Genomic DNA, 16,514 nt, shown 5'->3' on the forward strand with positions numbered 1-16,514 from the left:
GATAGATGGAGAGAGAGAGAGAGAGAGAAAGAGAGAGAGAGAGAGAGAGAGAGCCAGGCTCGTCACTATTTCTTCACAACTTGACAACCGCCTAACCACGCACCACCTCACACGCCTTTCAAAAAACATAAAAACACCAGTAACAATTTAAAATCAAAAGCTGATTTGTCAGTGTGAAATAAAAACAATATATATATTTTTTTTATTTGTAAATCAACTGTGTTGTGGTTTTTACTTTGCTGTCAGTGTGTGTATATATTTATACCAGCGACAAAAGTAGATGCCAACATTTATATAGGCTGGACAAACACATTTTGAACAACCGGCCAAAGCGAATACATAACAATTGAGGCTCAGTCGAGCACTTTCTTTGGAAATAGCGATAGAGAAAGATTACCAAAATCATCTCCTACTAAACTACAAAGTCGATTTTATACTCCATCAAGGCAAGTAAGTGTGATCTGCGCGGCAGCACTCCAGATGTGGCAGCAATACTCCTTCTTTGGCTCTCATACCTGACTCTCATACAGGTAAAGGATTAGCAGTGTCAGAAGTCGCCATTACAAAGTAGTGAATAAACATTTGATTTATTAGACTCTCTATGTTTCGAAGCTTATTAACAAATGAAAATGTAATTTCAATCCCTAATTTTTTTCAATAAAATGAGCAAAGACCAAATTTTAAAATAATAAAAGGTTTAATCGAAAAATATAGATTTTTTTTCATCCGTTTTCTTTAAAAAAGATTTCACGAAATTCAACAAATTTTAACTTAATCCAAATTTAATAAATATATATAAATGCCAAAAACTCACTTACCTATAAAAAATACTAAGCAATGGGTGCTTCCGTTCTTCATTTATAAGAATTCGTCCATATTTATATTTATATTCCATGTACTTTTTAAATAAAAGGATTTTTTAAAGCAAGGGTCCCAGAAAACCATGTTTTCGCAACTCATTATCCGCCATTAGCCAAAGTGCTGTTTCTTCGATTTTTCAAGTTGTCAGATATGGATGCCTCAAAGAGATTGTTATACTGGCCTTCCTTGAACAGAGGAATTTAAACCGATTAGCACTATAAATAGCGCTAGTAATTCCAACACCAGTCAGAGAGATGCGACTGCACTTCAACTGCTAGTCAAGTGCCCAGCAGATATACACGCTATCTTTGTACATTATTGTTAATACACTTCCTTAACCGAACCTCGGCTTGATTGTTCTTATTTTCACTGTTGTTCCACGACACAACAGGGACATAAATAATTATTTCCAAAACGTAAAAGCAACACATTAGACCAAATACATTTTAAAAGTAATCTCGATAGTAACTCTATGAAGAAACAAACATTTAATTTATCTCCTCTTATCTCTCCTTTGTAATTAATTAGATATTTGAAGTCAATAAAGTTGGTCGATATGGATTACCGTACATAAAAAATGATCACATTTCACTCATCAGTTTTCGCTGATTAAACACAAACCACTTGACGAATTTTCGATTTTTTTTTCTTCTATCAAAGAAATATATGAGTTTTTGACTTAATATATTTTATTTCTTCTTTATGGAGTGAATTTTTTTTTTAAATATCTAAAAAAAAAAAAAAAACATCGAATGAAATAGAAAAAATTGTCGTAATTGAATGAAACTTTCTGGACGATATAGCAAGATTATAAGGGTTCACTTAAAAAAAATCAACGTGGTTTAAAAAAAAAGTTTAAAACTTTGGACTTTTCAGGTAAATATGCAAATAACTAATCTTTTTTTTTGTTTTAAATAAGCTTATTTTATTTATTGATCTTTTATCTTCAATTTGTGATATATAAATCTAAGGTGAGAAGATTGTTTTCATTTTAATAGACATTTCAAAATGGGGGGTGAATTTTTAAAAAAACGCTTGTTTAGAATTCGGTTTATTGGAAAAAGCATAAAATTTCACAGTGAACTTGAAAATATCGTAAAAATTGAATCAATAGAACAATTTTGATAGATTTTTAAAGTGAAAAAATTGAAAAAAATTTAACTTGTAAAATTCAATTGATTTCATTACGTAAAAAAAATGGCTGCATGAACGCGCGCAATCACTGTCTTTTAAAAATAAAAAATGATACTTCTATCATTTTTTAAACAACTTTAATAGTTTATTTTGGAAGTATATTCCATAAAGAAAATAAACAAACCACTTTAAAAAGAGAAATTACGAGTTTTGTATATTTTATTCGCAGTTTTGTGTTAGGGGTGTACAAAAATTCCCCAAAATCTCTGACACACCTAGTAAAGGATTGCTTTAAAAAAAATCAGGTATTTTCTGGTGCAAATATTTTACCAGCAAACTTAAGAACAGTTTGGATATAAATCTTGCATTTTAGTCCTAGAAGCTTATCAAAAACGTACTAAAATGGGTTTCTAATTTTTATACGAAAAATATTAGCGAACGAGAAAAAGATTTTTCCACGTCAAATTAGGCGAGTCTAACGCTTAATATGTGAATGATCTAAGGGGAGTAACTCTAAACTATTGAATAACGAACTGGTTAGGTTATTCCCCTTAGATCAGCAGGTGTACATTGTTATTGTTCCTATATAAATCCTTTCTACTTGCCTCCTCACGAGTGCAGAATTAGACACAAGGTCAGCTTTTAATGTGGAGAAAATCCAACTCCTCAAAATGGGGCAGTCTGGGTAGGAACAAATATCAAAATTGTCTCAGCCATGAAGGATTTCTCCGCCACTTACCAAGGAGAGAAAAGATGAAACGTAGCATCAGAACAGATACTACACTCAACAGTCAACACTGTGATCTTGTGATGAAACTCTAGTCCTACCCTCACCCCAAAAATAAGCATTCTGGATGAGAATGAAAATTTAAATTGTCTCCGTCTTGAATAATTTTTCTTTCACTGATCGAAAAATGAAGTGTAGTAATGGGTGCTACTACACTTTGCTCCTAAAAATGAGAAAATTAAAAAAAAAAATATCCTTGCTCTTATTTTGTTTTTCTTTTCTTTCTTTTCTACTGTTGTTATTTCCTTGTGTGTGGTTGTCTATTGTTAATAGTGAAATGTGTTCCGACATTATCTCCGAAGAAATTATCTTTTATTCAAATTATCCGTCATGTCATTTTCTTGAATAAAAAAAATAATACTTAGCAAATATGGTAAAATAGAAAATAACAACTTCATCATGTCAACCGTTACTGAAATCGGAAATTACGTTCAGTGGTAATCTTGCTCTCCACCCCACCGTCACTCTACCCCCCCCCATCCCTCCCTCAAACAAATCCTAATTATATTTTAGGCCGGATTTTTATTTTTATTTTTAAATAATAATTTGTTTTACATAATTTGCTTGATAAATAAATAAAATGAAACCTTTTATACATATATATAAGTGTAATTGAAATTTAATTTTAAAATTATTTTTACAATTAATCGAACCAAACTTTTTGTATATATAAAATTGCAATAAAAAATAGTTTTAAAATGTTTTTTATAAGTAATCAAATAATTTTCTTATATAATTGGGAAAAAAAATTAATGAAAAAATATTTTTGTAAGTAATCAAATAATTTTCTTATATAATTGGGGAAAAAATTAATGAAAAAATATTTTTGTAAGTAATCAAATAATTTTCTTATATAATTGGGAAAAAAATTAATGGAAAAATATTTTTATGAGTAATCAAATAATTTTCTTATATAATTGGGAAGAAAATTAACGAAAAAATATTTTTGTAAGTAATCAAATAAAACTTATTCATATAATTGTAATAAAAAATAATAAATAAAATTTTGTTATAAGTAGTCATTTACATACTTTTAATAAAAAAAAAATAATTGTATATTTAATCAAATATATATATATATATATATATATATATATATATATATATATATATATATATATATATATATATATATATATATATATAATTGGAATATAAAATAATTTAAAATTTATTTTTATAATTAATCAGATAAAACCTTTTATATAATTGGAACAAAAAATATTTTTTAAATATTTTTATAAGTAATCAAATAATTTTCTATAAAATTGTAATAAAAAGATTAAATTAAAAATCTGTTTATAAGTATCAAAATTTTTTTTTATATAGTTGGAACAAAATATAATTTAAAAATGTTTTATAAGTAATCAAATAAGCTTTATTTATATAATTGTAATAAAAAATTAATTTTATAAATATTTTTTATAAGCAATCAAATATATATTTTTTATATATAATTTGAACAAAAACAAATTAATTTGAAAAGTATTTTTTATAAGTAATCAAGTAAACCTTTTTTATACAATTGGAATATTTTTATATTTTTTTTTACTATTTTAATTATTTTTTTACTTTAATTTTTTTCAAACAAGACATGGACCTAACGACTTCTATTAGGGACAATGTTTACATGGAACTATATCGGGAATTGAACAACGAGAGGTATGTTCAAATTTATTTAAACTTCTGCATGTTAGTACAGTCATGGGAACAGGAAACAGGGTGGGAACTCCAAAGTCTTGTAGTCCTAGTCTGAGGGACGAAACTATCAGAGTACAAGGCTTTGCGGTATCTAGGGCCTCAGTAGTGAAGGGGTGGAATTTTGCTGCTTTTGGGGTTAGTTTGGAGGTATGTATGTAGTTATTAATTATTAAACATTTACATTGCAATATAACAAACAATTATTATGGATAATTGTTTGTTATGTTGCAATATAATTGTTTGATAATAATTAACAAATAATAAATTCAAAATGTTTTTTTTATATCAATAAATATAAAAGCGAAAATGTATGTATGTATGTATGTGTGTTCGCTTTTTCTGTGTGTCTACAAAAGGCTTCTTTCGGTTCACAACTTTTAAAAACTTTTTATATCACATATAAATCGTAATATCTCACAGTTAACAACGAAGCTCGCCTGTCTATTTAATTTGCTCGATTTCGGGAAGATAAATATTCAACATTTGTCGCTCGCCGCATGTGGGTTAGTCTTTTTCCTATAACATCTTGGGGGGGAGGGAAGCGTTCAGCAGTAAATACTATCCCGCAGTCAAACTTGACCTCATTAACTCATTAAAACGGGCACCTGCTAAATCAAAGTAATTAAATAAATTCAAACGTGTTTCTGTTAGCATCTCGCGGTGGGGCAATGGTTAACATCGCACTTTTTTTTTTCACACTTTAATTTACAACTTTGCCTCAACGGTTCAGGTTCGATCCTCATAATTACTTTTTTTTTCACCCCCCCCCCCCCACACACACACCTCCAAACACCCGGGCAACGCCGGGTACCCCTCGCTAGTATATAATAAAAATCAAAATTTCGGCGAAATGTTTTACAATCTAAAATAATAACTTTGTTTTGTTAGATTAGCATTCCTGCCAAATTCTGATTTTAAATATGGAAGTCATGATAAAATGAATATTTTCTATTTTATCACAAATATTAGGGTTTGAAGGTGGTGGTGGGGGGGGAATTCGGAAGCTTAATTCATTGTTGTCATGGAGATAACTCTATTTTATTAAGAATTGTAAGAAAAAATTTTTTCGACTACTTTATTTAATGTAACAAAGTTTTATAACATTAATAAACAAAAACAAAAATGTAAAATGCGATGATATTGTAATTTTTCTTAAACGAAACATTCAAGTAATTGTAAGAAAAAATGATTTTTTTTTCAGTTACTTTAGTAAAATAGAGTTAGCGTTTTTTATCGTTTTTATCGTTCTTTTTTTATCGTTTTATTAAACACAAGTGGAAATTACCCGTTTTTGTGTAAGAGAATTTGGTTTTCAAAAAAGTGGTCATGTCACTAGTAAGGGTGCTGGAGGTAAACGTTTCATCTGGACTGACGTTATCTGCCTGATAGTCAGGGACCCGAACTTTGGATTAACCACTAAGGAGGCTGTCCTATCAGCAGGTGCAAAGTACCGGGCTGCTGTATTGCCATTAGGTGAATGGATTCTGGACCATACAGTAGTTTCTGGTAGGGCCTCTCGATGCCATACTAGTGAGTAATTGTTACGGCTTTACCTTATCATGTGCTACAAAAAAAAAAAAAAAAAAAAAATTCTTGTCTTTTTCTCTTTTACTTTCCCTCTCTGTCCTGCTCCTACCAAGTCTATCGACCTGCTCCACAAATCCCAAAACCTCAACATGACAAATCTAAAAAAAACACGAATAAACCTAGAACCCCATCATTCAACGTAGACCCCTACTACCAGGTCTCCTTCTCCAACATCGGGGGTCTACGTTCCAACCTTCCAGAGGTTGAACACAATTACAGGAGACGAAACTGGACATATTCTTTCCAAGTGAAACTGGCATAGGGCCAACCATTTTCCTAGACGAATTCATAATTAAAAGATACTCTAACTTAACATCCAAATCTGATCCCCCAAGATCGCCATGGGCATGGAATATGTACCTACATTAAAGATGACTTTCCATGTGGTAGGAATATCTTACCTTATATGTGCTTCCGGGTTGCACTACTGCTTACACTACTGCATTTATATATGCCCTCTATCGCCCCCGCAACAGTGGGGTTAGTATCTTTAAGTGCATATCTGAGAAAATTGACCACATCCTGTCTGCTCATCCTTCGGCTAACATTCACATTTGCGGTGACTTCAATGTCCATAATGTAGAATAGCTGACCCACTCAAATAAGACTGATGACGAGGAGAGGTTCTGTTATGATTTTGCCACTGCCTATGACCTCACTCAGATTGTTCACGAACCCACCCGTGTGCCCAATACTACCAGTTAGTATGCAAGCCTTCTAGACCTTTTCCTCACAACTTCCTCTGAGCTGTGTTCATGTTCCATTCTATCTCCTCTGGGATTCTCCGACCACTCTGTTGTAGCAGTTAAGATAAAAATGAAATGTAATAAGTCTTCAGACGTACCTCTCCACAGTACTGTATATCGATACTCTATGGCTGATTGGGATAGCTTCCGTACATTCATATCTGATCTACCTCTGCATTCCATGTTTAAAAAGGATGTATCCTCTATAGTATCAGACCTGACCGAATGGTTAATTGTAGGCATAGACCGATTCATACCATCCAAAAAATTCCAACAAAACCCCAACAGACAGCTATGGTTCTCCCCAGAATGTGCTGCTGCCATCGTGCACAGAAATCACTTTTTCCATAGCTACCAACGTAATAGATGTACTGAGACTAAAGCTGCTTTCAGGACTGCCAGCAACCACTGTAAAAGAGTAATAAAAAATGCAAGAGAACTATATGCTCAGTCTGTTAAATCCAAAGTAGCTGAGCACAGGCTTGGTTCCCACCAGTTTTGGCAAATAGCAAACAGGATCCTGAACAGAAGTGTGCGTTCTATCCTAACCATCATCAATGGACCTGAGGTCATCTCGTCAGCATCAGCCAAGGCCAGACTATTTGCCAAGAACTTTGCAGCTAATTCTACCCTATGCGACGAAGGTCATCAACTCCCCGTATTTCCTCCTATAACAGACAACACGCTATGCAACATACAAATATCTGTGTGTGAGGTCTCCAAGCTAATAAAGAACCTTGATTCCAGTAAAGCAACTGGCCCTGACGGCATTCCAGTTATAGTGCTGAAAAAGCTCCAACCAGAACTTGCCCCCATACTTACAAAACTGTTTAAACGTTGCCTTAAGGAGAAGTGCTTTCCAACACCCTGGAAAACCTCATCAGTATGCCCTGTATTTAAGAATTCAGGTGAAAGGTCATCTCCCTCTCAGTACAGACCAATAAGTCTCCTGTGTGTCATGATTAAGTTGTTGGAATCCATGTTAAATAAAAAAGTAGTCAACCACCTCAGCAGAAACAACCTTCTTAGTGACATGCAATATGGTTTCTGCTCTGCAAGATCTACAGCAGATGTGCTAACGGTTATATCTTATAGGATTAGTGAATCTCTTGACAAAGGCTTCTTTTCCAGGGCAATTGCTCTTGACATATCAAAGGCTTTTGATAAGGTATGGTATAAGGGCCTACTTCACAAGATTTCCAGCTACGGTATCACTAGAAATGTTTTCTCAATCATTAAATCATTTCTCTCTGATAGGTTCATAAGAATAGTGGTTGATGGGCAGAAATCAGAGGCCCACAGTATTAATGCTGGAGTCCCTCAGGGGTCCATCCTGGACACAACTCTCTTCCTAATCTACATCAATGATCTCCCAAAACACATACTTAAATCATTCGTTGACATCTATGCTGATGACACGACCATCTATGGCAACACATCAAAGGCCGTAAATGACAAAGTTCTCTCTGATTCTCTTTCCTTTGATCTTGAGCGCATGGTACAGTGGGGGAAGAGGTGGCTTATCATTTTTAATGCATCCAAAACCAAGCTTCTATCTTTACATCATCAATGCTCTGATCCCCATCTGGCATCAATTGAAATGGATGGCTCTCGTTTGGGTGAGGCCCCGTGTTTTGACAAGCTTCTGGGTTTGACCTTTACTCCTGATCTGAAATGGAACACGTACATCAGGTCTGTTGACAAGGACGCTGGGAAAATGGTGGGATCCTTCTACCGCTCCAGAAGATATCTCACTACTGATGCAATTCTCTATCTGTATAAAAGCCAAGTACGTCCAAGGATAGAGTACTGCTGCCACATCTGGGCAGGAGCTGCTTATAACAGCCTATCTGCCTTGACAGAGTAAAAATAGATTTTGTAGCTTAGTGGGGGATGCCCTTTTCTCTTCCCTGCAGCCTCTCTCCCACAGAAGAGAAGTTGTGAGCATGTCTATGTTTTATCGTTATTTCTATGGCAGGTGCTCGTCTGAGCTCCAATCTCTCGTCTCTCCCCCCTCACCAATCTTTCACGAGAAACACCCATCTGGCTGAAACTACTGTCAATAATTTTCCCCACTCTTTATCTGTGCCTGAATCCAAACGTAGATTCCATGAGCAGAGCCTCTTTCTCAGAAGTGCACGACTATGGAACTCTCTTTCGTTTGCCTGTTTCCCACCTGACTACAACTTGGATGTCTTCAAGTCCAACATAAACAAATTCCTGACAAACCGCCCTCTTAAGTAAGACACTCTATCAAATCTCCAATATTAATGATTACTACAATACTATCTCATTGATTACTCTACACGCCATAACTCTTATATCTGAGTGGCCTCCGGGCCTTGATAAGTTGTGACCTCCATGTAAAAAAAAAAAAAAAGTCAAATCAACGGAGACAATCCATCATGTCTAGATATTTTCAAACGATTAGTATTTAATTTTTTTTTTGGGGTCATAATATGAACGTTTGTGCAATATATTTTACAAGAAAAAAAAGGGTTGAAGAAACACAAAAAGAAACAAACATAAAAAAAAAAACGCAAATAGACCGCAGATAATTGTTCCTATTTACAATGCCTCCCCACGGGACAGTTAGACACCAGGGTCGTTTTTTAATGTGGAGAAAAGGAACAAAAATAAAAATTGTCTCAGTCGTGAAGGATTTCTCCTCCACTGACAGAGAACAAGAAATTGAAGTGTAGATATGAAGAACAGATACTACACTTTGATCTTGCGCAGATAAATGTTACCAAGCACAAAAAAAATTACTTTTACCTTCATCAACAAAATTTTCATTTGTGTTTACTGATTTAAGATGCGTTATCATTTATACATTTGTTAGCATCACGTTTACTTAGCTAATGAGCATAGTTTCCAATTTGGCCACCAATATTGGTGAGATATGGTTTCGAATTTAAGGAAAATTTAATTTCACTGGAAAACGAAAACCACAAAAATCTTTTGGGACATAACTCATCCAAGCCAGATGAACAGGCGTCATAATAATGAATGAGACGAAAATAAGTTGACAAATTGTAGAGTTTTGTCGCCTCACTAGAATACAGAGTGAAGTTAAAAGAGATGGAAAAGCAAAACAAATACACAAAACTTGCTAGAGAACTGAAAAGAATAAGAACATGAAAAAGTCAATATAATACCGATAATTGTAGGAGCACAAATGGAAAAAAAGCCTCCAAATGGAAAAAAAGCCTCCAAATGGAAAAAAAGCCTAGGAGAAATCGGAATCATGAAATAATGATGAAAACACTTTGGTCGCTGGTTGTTTGTCGAACGAGCTTCCTATCTACACTGGGATGTGTTATTGTGTCATTATTTTTACTCTTCATCAACGACCTGCTGACATTAATGGACAGTGCAACTTCTCATTTTAACTGTGACAGCTCTTATGCCGATGACACACAAATTTCTGTGTCACACCCAGACACTTACATAGTGTCGACATACTTGCAGTCACTGCTTGTTTTTGCATCTGAGTGAATGGGAGACTGGAGCATGGTGTTCAACTCAACAAAAACAGTTATGCCATCTCTTTCCTGTTCCTGTGTCTGGAATTTGATTTCAAAACACATTTGGTTTCATTCTCGAAATGTTATAACTATCTGAGAGTAATAATATCTTGCAATCTCGTGTTTGACGACCATTTTTCATATATATCCAATAAGGTTAATAAGGAGTTTTACATGTTGCATATTTGCTACCAAATTTCTCATGAATGGCATTTGCTGACTAAGCTTTACAAAGTAAGGATCCATCCCTACTCTGAAATATATGATCTGCTTGGATTAGATCTGCTGTTTACTCACCAGAATGTAACAGTTGCTTCTGTTAATTATTTCATTGTTTTTGCAACGCCGCAATGTTTAAATACCGCCATGTGCTGCAGTTGAACAGACCAAACTTGCAACAATATACATTCACATCAAACCCTCTGCATAATCACACTGGTGTTCGCTCAGAGATATACCAGCAATCTCTTTTCGCATTGTGTTCTGTAGTCCTGAATGTACTGCCTCAGAATTGTGTGAATGACCATGTATCACTGTCACATTTTCAAAGTTCGGTATTGACCAACTATCGTGATGTTCCTAGGTTTTATGTATTTCCCAATTAGCTTAGTAGACTCTGTCTATTGCTAACGGTTTTATAACATGGCTTAATAAAGAAAAAAAAAAAAGAAACACCACTCGTTATTAGCAATGAGTAACATCTGATGATGACCTCTGTGAGAACTTCTAGTGAGTACACATAATAATAATAATAATAATAATAATAATAATAATAATAATAATAATAATAATAATAATAATAATAATAAATAATAATAATAATAATAAATAAATAATAAATAAATAAATAAAAACATCAGAAAGTTGGGACTGCTCTGAAATAATAATAATACAATGCCAACAATTCGAAATGTAGGAAAGTAAAAGTGATTACCATTGTGATTGAAATGCTTGGGACTATAACAAAAAGCCACCGTCAATGGCTTAATCAGATTGACAAGACAATGTCTTTTCCAAGTTTGCAAAAAGGCTTGCCTGTTAGGAATGGCGATAGCGTTAATACAGCTTGAATGTCTAAAGTTAAAGGAATTGACCTGATGTTTAAGAAAAAAAAAATCCAACTAAAAGCATCCACTACTACTACTACTACTACTACTACTACTGAGGAGGAGGAGGAGGAGGAGGAGGAGGAGGAGTAATAATAATAATACATACATAAATAAAGAAAAAAAAGAAAAAAAAAAGATGAGACTTACAAAACACCTGGTCATGGCTACGAAAAGGACATCTAAACAGAGAGACTGAATTACTATAACCAGCTGTACAGGATAACGTGATTAGAACAAACTATATCAAAGCTAAGATTGGCAAGACACAGATGCAGATGCAGACTTTGTGGACAAATAGATGAAACAATAAATCAATAATAAGTGAATGCAGCAAACTAACCCCCTAAAAATTTAAGAATATAGACAACGAGGTAGGGAAGGCAATACATTGGGAACTATACAAACAAATAAATCTTGAACACAAAGGCAAATGAAACAAATGCAAATCAATAGCATTACTTGAAAACACAAATCATAAAATCTTATGAGACATGGAGGTACAAACGGATAAACCCATCCAAACAAGGAAGCCGTATGTCATAATAGTTAGCAAGAAGGAAAAATCCTGCCAAATCATAGATTTCGCCATCAAAGCGGACCACAGGGTGAGCATCAAGGAGGCAGAGTAGCAAAACAAATGCATGGAACTAGCCAGAGAGTTGAAAGGAATATGAAACATAAAGAAAGTCAAGATGGCACCAATAATCGAAGGAACATTAGGAACAATCTTGAAAACTTTTTAAAAAAAAGAAAAAAAAGAAAGAATAGGAGAAATTAGAATCAGGAGAAAAGCAGAGAACATACAATAGATAGCAACAATGAAAAGGACTGAAATCTTATGGAAAACCCTAGAATGCGGAAACCAGCCAACATAAACTATGAATACTAAGCAGCAACTTGAATACTGCAATAGAAATAAAACAAAAATAGAAGACATGAACAGATAATCAAGAAAACCGGATCAGGGGGAACCCTGCAAAATGTTAAGTTAACTATGCCACCATCTTAAAATACCATAAAAAGTGTACTGTCAGTACAAACTGACACCACACCAAATCAAGAAGGATCAAGAAGGATGTAAAGAACAAAAAGAGGAAGCACTAACCAGACCCCCATTAAAAGAATGCAGTGAGTACTGGCATTTTGACGAGACTTATTGCTACCCAAATTTTAGTGATGACCAATAATCACAGTCAGCAAGAAATCAATGGCAAGTGCCTGTTGCGATAACGCAAATTCATTTGAAAAGGTTGTCAAAGAAGGTGGAGAGTACTGGAAATCTGAGGAAACTTGTTGTACCTAAATCCCAATGAACCCCACCGGTTATTGTCAATGAGTGGTTTGAAATTCCCCAGCTATCACAATCAGGTTTTAGTAATGTGTATTTCATTTGAACCTGAAATCATAAAAATTGGTCAGTCAATTTTTATGATTTCAGGTTCAAATGAAATAAGGAATAACATACTGAATTTTCAAGAGTCTACCACAATTTTAAATGCTTGCACAAAAAAAATGTCTTGAAACTTATTGAAGGCACCTCGTATCTACCTGAATCTGAAACTATACTATTTTAGATTATTGTACTATTTTTAATTATCAATTCGGACGGGGGGGGGGGTAGTGTAGTATCTGTTCTTCTGTCATAAGACCCTCCAGGGGTAGCGGGAGAGTAGTATCTCTTCCGTTTTCATGAGACCATTCTCCTAGGCATTACATTCTCCTTTGGAAGGTAGTTTAGTATGTCACACACACAAAAAAAACACTAGTCTAGCTACAACGACCATCCACAGTTCCCCCCCTCCCCACTCTGTAAATTTGTCTAAATCAAAACGCAAATTCCATGAACAAAGTTTCTTCCCTAGAACTGCCCACCTGTGGAACACTGTTCCGCCGTCTGCTTTTCAGCTGACTACAATATGGTCGTCTTCAAGTCCAATGTAAACAAGTTCTTATTGACCGTCCCCTTAAATCATCCATTTCTACTCTATTTCCACCACTAACTATTAATACGCTGTTGTCTCAATGACTACCATGCACTCATTAACCCTTATCCTCAAGTGGCTTTCATGCTTTGATAAATGGTGACTTCGATGTAAAAAAAAATGTTCTTTTGTTATGATATCATCCTCCCTCCTAGGCTAGTGCTATCAGATCAGGCTGTCGGAAGATACCGACTTCCTGACTTAAAATATATGAAACATTGATATCATTCGTGTTTTTTGTTTTTGTCTCTTTTGTGAAACTCAATCATGTCTTATGAAGATAAAAACAAAAATAAAAATTTTCTCCTCTCTTTCTTTTTCTTTCTTCATCTCCCTCCCTTTTTATTTTTGTTTCTCAATTGGCTATCTGAAGATAGAAAGAAGTCGAAGCATAAAAACTTTTACTTAAATGGCTGAAATCAGCATTAAATAACCTTAAATCTATTGATAATAAAACAAACCAAATTTACTCCGAGTCTAACAAAATTATGCGATCGTGGGAAGCAAAATTTTTTTAAGAATAAATAAATAAATTTACATAAAAAAGAATTAAATACAAGCTATCAAACTAATCATATTAGAGGCAGGCATTCAAGACACCAAACTCCACTCATTTTTTTTAGGGAATATTATTAAGAGAGAGAGAGAGAGAGAGAGAGAGAGAGAGAGAGAGAGAGAGAGAGAGAGAGAGAGAGAGAGCGAGTTGAAATATTGTCTATTTTTATTCACCTATTACCTTATTTAAAGTTGGAAGATAAAGACAAAGAAAATCATTGAGAGAAAAGAATCATTTTCATCATCTGTTTGTTTAAATGTATGTATGTTTGTTTATATGTGTGCCTAAAACTTTTCTCAGCGGCAGCGGATCAGATCGAAACTGGTTTCATCTGAAAGGGCGATGTCTTGGTCGAATAATATGTGAAAATTAGAAAAAATGCTCAATTATTTCCTACAGAAATAGACGTTCGCAATGAGGGAAGGTAGCAACAAAATCTTTCCTTTGTGACAATTTAGCCAAACACGCATGCATGAAAATCATTCTTTCTTGAATTAGTTTAAATAAAAAAAAAAACGATGTAACTTTGCCGACGTGATCGTAAAATAGTGGTTATAGTGACGGCGTCGTTGTTCATGCTGACATATTGGACATGTTTTTTTTTTAAATTTTTTTCGATTTTTAAAGAAATTTTAAAATTTAAACAGGGTTATTTATGCCATTTTTTTTTTCTTCGTTTGCTTATTCTTTATTTTTTATTTTTATTTTCCATCACGTTCGCTGATTTTTTGTTTTTGATTTTCCAATTTTTAAAAAAAGTTTTAACATTCAAACAGGATTATTTCGTTTGCTTATTCTTTATTTTTCATTTTTATTATTGTTTTTATTCAACCCCCCCCCACACACACACGCACCTCACCATACCTGGGCAATGCTAGTATCGTATAAATCTAAAGATTCTATTGCTGGTATTGATTTCCGCGATATTTTTCCAGTCAGAATTCTTTGGGTATTACGGGAGGGACCACCAGAAGGTTGCCAACATCTTGTGGAATGAACTGGATTTGAATTTGGGACATGCAGGTCACCAGTCCGTGTCGTTAACCACTAAGACACTATCATCTCCTATAAGGAAAAGTAAAGCAAAATAAATAAAAGATAGTTGCCAGACGTCATTTTCGCTCTTTTGCTTTAATTTTGTCATTTTGTTTTACATGGGGATGGAGCATCCGGTAGGATGCCAGACAATCACTCACAGTTTAAGTTACTCAAACCAAGTGATTATTTTAAGATTCTAACCGTTCTTTTGAGTGCAATTGTTTGTATTTCTCTTGCACTTTGTTCATTGGGTATATTCAACAAGTAGATTTTGAAATTCTTTTTTGTGAATACGATTGATCCTATAATCAATGGAAACGGAAATGCTTTCATGGAAATGGCAAACACATCAATGATCACTTACCTCCTCTTCAGGAGGTTTGACGTAAGTTCAAGTGAGGTTTTGAAAAAGCCAGCCAGTGCACAAGAGGATGCACTGGTAAAGGCGTCTTTGGCAATTAGCAATAAACTAAACACTTCTTAAAAAGAGAAGATAAAATCTGAGAGATCCTAGAACTGCTCAGAAATGATCTTGCCGATTGAAAAAGCAAAAGTTTTAATCTATATAATATTCCGCTCATCCCTTCCTTCCTTAGTTACGCTTTAAAAAAGGCCATATACAATTTTTAAATTAAAAAAAAAATTGCGAACTTAAAAAAAAAATTAAAATTAAAAGGCCATATACAATTTTTGAATTAAAAAAAAATGCGAACTTAAAAAAAATTAAAATAAAAAGGCCATATACAATTTTTAAATTAAAAAAAAAATTGCGAACTTAAAAAAAATTAAAATTAAAAGGCCATATACAATTTTTGAATTAAAAAAAAAAATTGCGAACTTAAAAAAAAAATTAAAATTAAAAGGCTATATACAATTTTTAAATTAAAAAAAATGCGAACTTAAAAAAAAATTAAAATTAAAAGGCCATATACAATTTTTAAATTAAAAAAAAAATTGCGAACTTAAACAAAGTAAAATTAAAAGGCCATATACAATTTTTGAATTAAAAAAAAAATTGCGAACTTAAAAAAATTAAAATTAAAAGGCCATATACAATTTTTAAATTAAAAAAAAAATTGCGAACTTAAAAAAAATTAAAATTAAAAAGGCCATATACAATTTTTAAATTAAAAATAAAATTGCGAACTTAAAAAAATTAAAATTAAAAGGCCATATACAATTTTTAAATTAAAAAAAAAATTGCGAACTTAAAAAAAATTAAAATTAAAAGGCCATATACAATTTTTAAATTAAAAAAAAAATTGCGGACTTAAAAAAAAATTAAAATTAAAAGGCCATATACAATTTTTAAATTAAAAAAAAATTGCGAATTTAAAAAAAATTAAAATTAAAAGGCCATATACAATTTTTGAATTAAAAAAAAATTGCGAACTTAAAAAAAATTAAAATTAAAAGGCTATATACAATTTTTAAATTAAAAAAAAAATTGCGAACTTAAAAAAGGCCAATCTGGAAACCCTGGATA

General features: G+C 33.1%; 1 protein-coding gene across 1 annotated transcript in view; it reads left to right on the forward strand.

Annotated features, from left to right (window-relative positions):
* Window positions 1–4,286: 4,286 nt before the first annotated feature.
* LOC145278331 (cysteine-rich venom protein Mr30-like) overlaps window positions 4,287–16,514 on the forward strand; it is a 63,636-nt gene continuing 51,408 nt past the window's right edge. Inside the window, exon 1 of the mRNA XM_080130623.1 lies at window positions 4,287–4,444. The gene's annotated coding sequence lies outside the window, so the exon portion shown is untranslated. The remainder of the gene's footprint in view (window positions 4,445–16,514) is intronic.

The sequence above is a fragment of the Euprymna scolopes genome, chromosome 6 (genome assembly GCF_053919585.1).
Source record: "Euprymna scolopes isolate OS-2025 chromosome 6, ASM5391958v1, whole genome shotgun sequence".
NCBI classification, from domain to species: Eukaryota; Metazoa; Mollusca; class Cephalopoda; order Sepiida; family Sepiolidae; genus Euprymna; species Euprymna scolopes.